The 7,449-nt window shown below is 34.7% G+C and overlaps 1 protein-coding gene across 1 annotated transcript in view; it reads left to right on the top strand.

Annotated features, from left to right (window-relative positions):
• The window catches only part of LOC137635529 (atrial natriuretic peptide receptor 1-like), a 78,563-nt gene that overhangs the window by 50,202 nt on the left and 20,912 nt on the right, over positions 1 to 7,449 (top strand).

Here is a 7,449-nt window from a genome sequence, read left to right as displayed (position 1 = left end):
GTATGTATGTATATACAGTATATATATATATATATATATATGTATATATATACACATATGTATATATACATCTATATATATATGTATATATATATATATATATACATACATAAAAGGAACATAGAATAAGCAACCTCCATTAGCCTTTAAGGAAGCTCAATGCTCATCAAATCTCAAATTATTCTAATGAGAGATAGAGGCAATTAACAAGGTATCCATTAATTAGGCCCTCTGGAAACACAGATGTCCAATTATGGATTTATATAGGATTGTATGCCTAGACTAACTGGTCTTTAGATCGTATGGCTGAGTCAGGAATTCTTCTTAATACATTTTACAGTAGTTGTAGTTTGGTCATTTTTTCTTCAGACTTCAGAGTTTTAATCCAATTTTTCACTAAAATTTGTTTATATCTGATAGTGATTATATTATTGCAATATTAATCATTGGTGATCCTTCATAAATTTATATATATATATATATATATATATTATATATATATATATATTTATATATATAAATATATATATTTATATATATACATATATATATACATACATATATATATATATATATATATATAAATACATATACATATATATAAATATATAAATAGTCATTATCATTTTTACTAGCTAAGCCATAACCCTGGTTGGAAAAGTTGGATGCTACAGTATAAAAGCCCAAGGTCTTCAACAGGGGAAATAACTCAATGAGGAAAGGATATAAGGAAACAGATACAATAACGTGCCTGAGTGTACCCTCAAGCAAGAGAACTCTACCCCAAGACATTGGAAGACCATGGTACACAGGCTATGGTACTACCCAAGACCAGAAAACAACTGTATCGTCAATTTTAATGAGAGCTGTTTTCATTGTGTTATTTTAACAATTAAAGGTTCGAAGGTCACTCATGAATGGCAGAGGCAAGGGACAGTGACATTGCCCTATCAAGCAAGACAATGCCATAGAGACTGACCATATATACATATGATCAGCGCCCAAATATACTCTCCACCCAAGCTAGGACCAAGGAGGGCCAGGCATTGGCTGCTGATGACTCAGCAGATAGACCTATAGGCTACCCTAACCACCCCATCCTCAGACTCAAACCCCAGTCTGGCCATCACCAGATAAGGATGTTACCACTAGGCCACCACATTCTTATCTTTAACGATATTCCTTAATTTTGTCTAGAAGTAGGTTTGCTGTAGAGACTAGCTGTAAACCTCCAAGTATGATCATCTGGCGGTCTTTGGCTGCATATTTGGTAATGGTGGGGCCATCCTTGAGCAATGTGCCTTGCCATATTGTTTTAATGGCTAGAAGCTGCAGGGCATTATCCTGGGCTATGGGTGCCTGTGACAGAAAGAGTGAGGGGAACCTCCTAGGTCTGCTCAATCAAAGACTGTCTGATATTGAAACCAGTTCTTAGGGTTGGTTCACACTATCGGTCCGGTCTCGCTCCGCTCTCGCTCCGCTCTCGCTCCAGTCTCGGTCCAGTCTCGGTCCGTCAAATATTGTTACATGATTTTAAATGGAAGCATTCACACTGGCGCTCCGGTCCGCTCTTGCTCCAGTCTTGCTCAGGTGATGATAGGAAAAAAATTCAATGTGTACAATAACAGGCTAATGTTCACTGTGTAAATACATTTCCTAGTATCACTGAACAATATTCCTATACTATTATGCTTTTTCCTTATATCTATAATTTTGCCAAGACACTGATCGGACCGAGAGTGTGAACACCCCAGTATATAGACCCAACCGAGGGCAAACCGATAATGTGAAACCACCCTAAGAAATCTGCCGGCTTGTCTACAGTGGAAGTGTACTGCAGATAAAGGTGGTGCTGTTCCTGTAGTTGGGATATTGTTTTGACTCACCTGGCCCAAATCAATCTAAATTTTGATTGAAAATGACATGTTTAAGCCACGGGGCTGTCCCAAAATAAATGTAATTTAGAAACTAATTCCTTCATTTGAAGCAGGTGATGTCTGTAGAATACAGCTTCTCAGAGAAATCCCAGTAACAATATCATGTTATGGGTCACCATGCACTGCCTATAAAGGAGACATGCCTTACAGTCCATACTTGAGAAATTTGAACAGACACTATAAGTCTTGGTTGAGGCATCAGCAAAACATAGAGCCCTCTCTTGTGAAAGCTATTTTAAGTAGTTTCTCATATTGCTTGAGCAGTTAAAGAGCCCATTTCATAGCCCCACAATGGGTTCATGCAATGTGTGATCATCTTCATATAATTAATACAGAAAAAGTTTGCCCTATACTATCACTACTGTTAGCAATGCCAACAGGTCAAAGCTAATAATGAAGTAGCATATTATCCTGTTTTATAAACTTCTGTGGAAGGACAATCAATTATTTTCAGATTTGCTTATGTAGTTTCCCCAGTAAGACGTTAACTATAAGAAACTGGCAAAGGAGTGTGTGCAATTATGACCCTAACTTTGGGTTCTGTTGTATACCTTTTTACAATTTTCCGTCGTTTTTTATTCTACTTTCTCCACATCCTACATTTTCTCACCTAATTTGAAAGCTATTGTCAACTCTCCTGCTGAAAGATTGCCCAATATCTGGTTTTATGTCTGTATGAAAATCTGGGTTTATATCGGTAAGGCATACAATTTTTAAATAGTCGACATCTCCAGAACAACCGCACCAATTTAGGTGAAGATGATCAAGGTTCTTTAGATGATGGTCCACAGCGTTTTACAGGAGGAACGATTAAATTTGGAGGGATCCTTTGAAAATCTGCTAGAAAAGAAGTGAAAAATGTTCTGGAGAGCCTCCTTGGGCAGTGAAGGCCAGTGTTCGACCAAACCAGGTCCTCCATCCCTTGAGACATGACATTCTCCTCATAAATTATAGATTCTATTTCAGTAACACCATGGTCAGAGTAGGAGGGACGGGGTCACAAAAGGGTATCATATTTTAAGGGTATAATTTACGTAGCAATATGCAGTGTACCGAACGTGTTTTACACACGCTCGTACTCTGTAACGGTATTTTCTTTTTTATTGTATATCTCGCTCTACACCTCACTGTTAACAGAACCTGTTTAAGCCTGTCTTTTCATGAATTATTTTGTTTGCATTTTTGTGACTTTCTCATCCTGAATCTTTTGTATATAAACTCTCTATTTATTTATATGAAGTATGTTGGAATCACTTCGCCTCTCAGTTACAGCCTAGCGGCTCATTCTCACATTGATGGTACATGGCTCCCCACACTGGTGACTGCCAAGTGCTGGTCAATCCAATGGTCACCAATGTGAGAGTGAACCATTAGGTTCTAACTGAGCGGCGCGGTGAATGCAACTACCTTTATTTCAACAGATAGCGAATTTATATACAACCAGTTTAGGACAAGAAGGTCACAAAAACTCAAACAGAATAATTCCTGAAAAGACAGGCTTAAACAGAGTCTGTTAATTTTATCCTTTTTCTAAGTTTCTTTAAGATTAAGTCAATTCTTTGTCATTTCTTACTTTCTCTCATCCACTATAATTCTTTCTTTCCCTATTCCAGCATTCTCTTTTATTCTATTTTCTCTAAAGTAAATAATTTTACATGATTTTCTTTAAAAGGTTTACTAACATTTCCCATCTACTTCTCTCAAATCCAAAAAACTCATTATTATTATTATTATTATTATTATTATTACTAGCAAAGCTACAACCTTAGTCGGAAAAGCAAGATGCTATAAGCCCAAGGGCTCCATCAGGGAAAAATAGCCCAGTAAGGAAATAAAATAAGAAAATAAATAAACGATCTAAGAAGTAATGATAAATTAAAATAATATATCTTAAAAACATTAACAACATTATAACAGATATTTGATATATAACTATAAAAGGACTTATGTAAGCCTGTTCAACATATCTATATAATATCAACCCACATTTTACAAATTTTTTCTTCATAGTTATATAACAAAAGACAATTTTTCTTGCGAGATAAAACTTTTATATAAAGAAAATTCTAAATATTAATATCTTAAAGACGAGTTCCCAAAACCTTCCAAATTCGTTTGTTCCAAATCCAAATCAATAAGTGGATGTAGGTCTGAGAGAGAGAGAGAGAGAGAGAGAGAGAGAGAGAGATGAGGAGTAGAATTTGTCTTTTTAAAGCTATCCAATACAACTCTCTCTCTCTCTCTCTCTCTCTCTCTCTCTCTCTCTATATATATATATATATATACATATATAAATTTATATATTTATACATATAAATTTATATATTTATATATACATACATACATATATATATATATATATATATAAAACATCCCTTATCTGAGTGGGGATACCTTAACCTGGTGATCAGCAAAGCTGTACCAGTCAGGGTCATTCATACTAGGTTGGTTTGCTGTAGGCCGTGGCAGTAAATCACTGTAATGGATTACATATAAAGATCGTGACACCTGAAGTCTCATTATCATTTGAGAAAAATACATTCTCTCTCTCTCTCTCTCTCTCTCTCTCTCTCTCTCTCTCTCTCTCTCTCCGTTTCCGGTGACCATTACGTCAACCTTTTCTTTTTTCTTCAACCTTGGATGTCTATGCAATTTATCTCTATTATAGCCAATAACTTGATCAAACTACTCCATTAAAATCTCTCTCTCTCTCTCTCTCTCTCTCCTCTCTCTCTCTCTCTCTCTCTCTCTCAATATTTCTATTTGGAAACATTGTTCTTTAAATCTAGCTTAGGTTGAGCCGTTCCCAATAATAAATTTCAGATTCTTTTCTGCAAACATACAAAAACAACCAGAGTCATTAGCAAGCACATAAGTAGAGAAGTACTCATATACATATACAAATTTATATATACATATACATATATATATATATATATATATATATATACATTCATAGAATAATAATAATAATAATAATAACAACTATAATAATAAAAATATTAATAATGATAATAATAATAATCATAACAATAACAATAATAATAATAATAATAATAACAACAATAATAATAAAAATATTAATAATGATAATAATAATAATAACAATAACAAAAATAATAATAATAATAATATAAAAAATAATAATAATAATAATAATAATAACAATAATAATAAAAAATATTATTAATAATAATAATAATAATTAGTGTAGACTACTGTTCTGGCATCAGACCAACCAGTTATGTAACTCAGAGCTAAGCTAAAGGATATCCAGAGCCAAGATAAAGGATATCCAGAGCCAAGCTAAAGGATATCCAGAGCCAAGATAAAGGATATCCAGAGCCAAGCTAAAGGATATCCAGAGCCAAGATAAAGGATATCCAGAGCCAAGCTAAAGGATATTCAGAGCCAAGATAAAGGATATTCAGAGCCAAGATAAAGGATATCCAGAGCCAAGCTAAAGGATATCCAGAGCCAAGATAAAGGATATCCAGAGCCAAGCTAAAGGATATCCAGAGCCAAGATAAAGGATATCCAGAGCCAAGCTAAAGGATATCCAGAGCCAAGATAAAGGATATCCAGAGCCAAGCTAAAGGATATTCAGAGCCAAGATAAAGGATATTCAGAGCCAAGATAAAGGATATCCAGAGCCAAGCTAAAGGATATCCAGAGCCAAGATAAAGGATATCCAGAGCCAAGCTAAAGGATATCCAGAGCCAAGATAAAGGATATCCAGAGCCAAGCTAAAGGATATTCAGAGCCAAGCTAAAGGATATTCAGAGCCAAGATAAAGGATATCCAGAGCCAAGCTAAAGGATATTCAGAGCCAAGATAAAGGATATTCAGAGCCAAGCTAAAGGATATTCAGAGCCAAGCTAAAGGATATCCAGAGCCAAGATAAAGGATATCCAGAGCCAAGCTAAAGGATATTCAGAGCCAAGCTAAAGGATATCCAGAGCCAAGATAAAGGATATCCAGAGCCAAGCTAAAGGATATTCAGAGCCAAGCTAAAGGATATCCAGAGCCAAGATAAAGGATATCCAGAGCCAAGCTAAAGGATATCCAGAGCCAAGATAAAGGATATCCAGAGCCAAGCTAAAGGATATTCAGAGCCAAGCTAAAGGATATTCAGAGCCAAGATAAAGGATATCCAGAGCCAAGCTAAAGGATATTCAGAGCCAAGCTAAAGGATATTCAGAGCCAAGCTAAAGGATATTCAGAGCCAAGCTAAAGGATATCCAGAGCCAAGATAAAGGATATCCAGAGCCAAGCTAAAGGATATTCAGAGCCAAGCTAAAGGATATTCAGAGCCAAGCTAAAAGATATTCAGAGCCAAGCTAAAGGATATTTAGAGCCAAGCTAAAGGATATTCAGAGCCAAGCTAAAGGATATCCAGAGCCAAGCTAAAGGATATCCAGAGCCAAGCTAAAGGATATTCAGAGCCAAGCTAAAGGATATCCAGAGCCAAGCTAAAGGATATTCAGAGCCAAGCTAAAGGATATCCAAAGAATTAACAACAAATCAACCTCTGGAAAAGCGAGTTACATTCGAAACAAGAAATACAATACATTACATCATTGTCCCTTGTTATGCTATTCTTAATCAATATTTTATATAAATATGCAAATATATTCAAACACTCCACTGTTAGAAATTTGCCGTGAAGAAATGGTAAAAATATATTAATAAATGTTGTAAAAACGGGTTGTTGAATCGGTGGAATTTCAAAAGTTCAAACTTGCAGCGAATGTTTTTATGTTGAACAGGCTGACACAAGTCTTTTTATAGTTTATATATGAGATATATGTTTTAATGTTGTTAATGTTTTTGAAATATCTCATCCTGATTGTTCATTACTTCTTATATCGTTTATTTATTTCCTTTTTTCCTTCCCTCCCTGGGCTATTTTCTCTTGTTGGGACCTTTGGGCTTATAGCATCTTGCTTTTCCAATTAGGTTTGTAGCTTAATTAGTAATAATAATAATAATAATAATAATAATGATGATGATGATGATAATAAATTACAGTCGCCTGTATTGTACTGAAATACGGCTGAGGAGTTTATTTTTATTTTTTTATTTCTACAGAGAAAATCTAATTAAAATTACGTTTTTAACAGTGTACTCTCATACCTGATTTCTTTTTTTTTAAATGGGTATGATATTTGAATAACATCATTCACAATAAACAAAGTATGTTATTCATTGCTTCTTTTTTCTTTAACAGGGCACTATAATTTATTTAGCTCTAATCATAGTTTCTAAAATAAATTTGATATAGCACAGATTATGGTCTACTTCTTCAGTTCTGGATTTGAAAGTATTATTCTGAATGCAACATCCCGAATAAAGCTATACTATACTCAATGCAGCGAATAACGGCCGTTAGGGGTGGCCCCATGGTTTGAAATGGATGCCCCAACTGTTGCCACATATAATATTGATTCCTATAGCCCTGAATCTGGATGACAGAAATGTGTGACTATATCCAAGTCTTAGCATAACCAAA

Source organism: Palaemon carinicauda, unplaced genomic scaffold (genome assembly GCF_036898095.1).
Source record: "Palaemon carinicauda isolate YSFRI2023 unplaced genomic scaffold, ASM3689809v2 scaffold137, whole genome shotgun sequence".
NCBI lineage: Eukaryota > Metazoa > Arthropoda > Malacostraca > Decapoda > Palaemonidae > Palaemon > Palaemon carinicauda.
The sequence above is the reverse complement of the archived record's forward strand: the minus strand, read 5'-3'. Positions and strand labels throughout refer to the sequence as shown.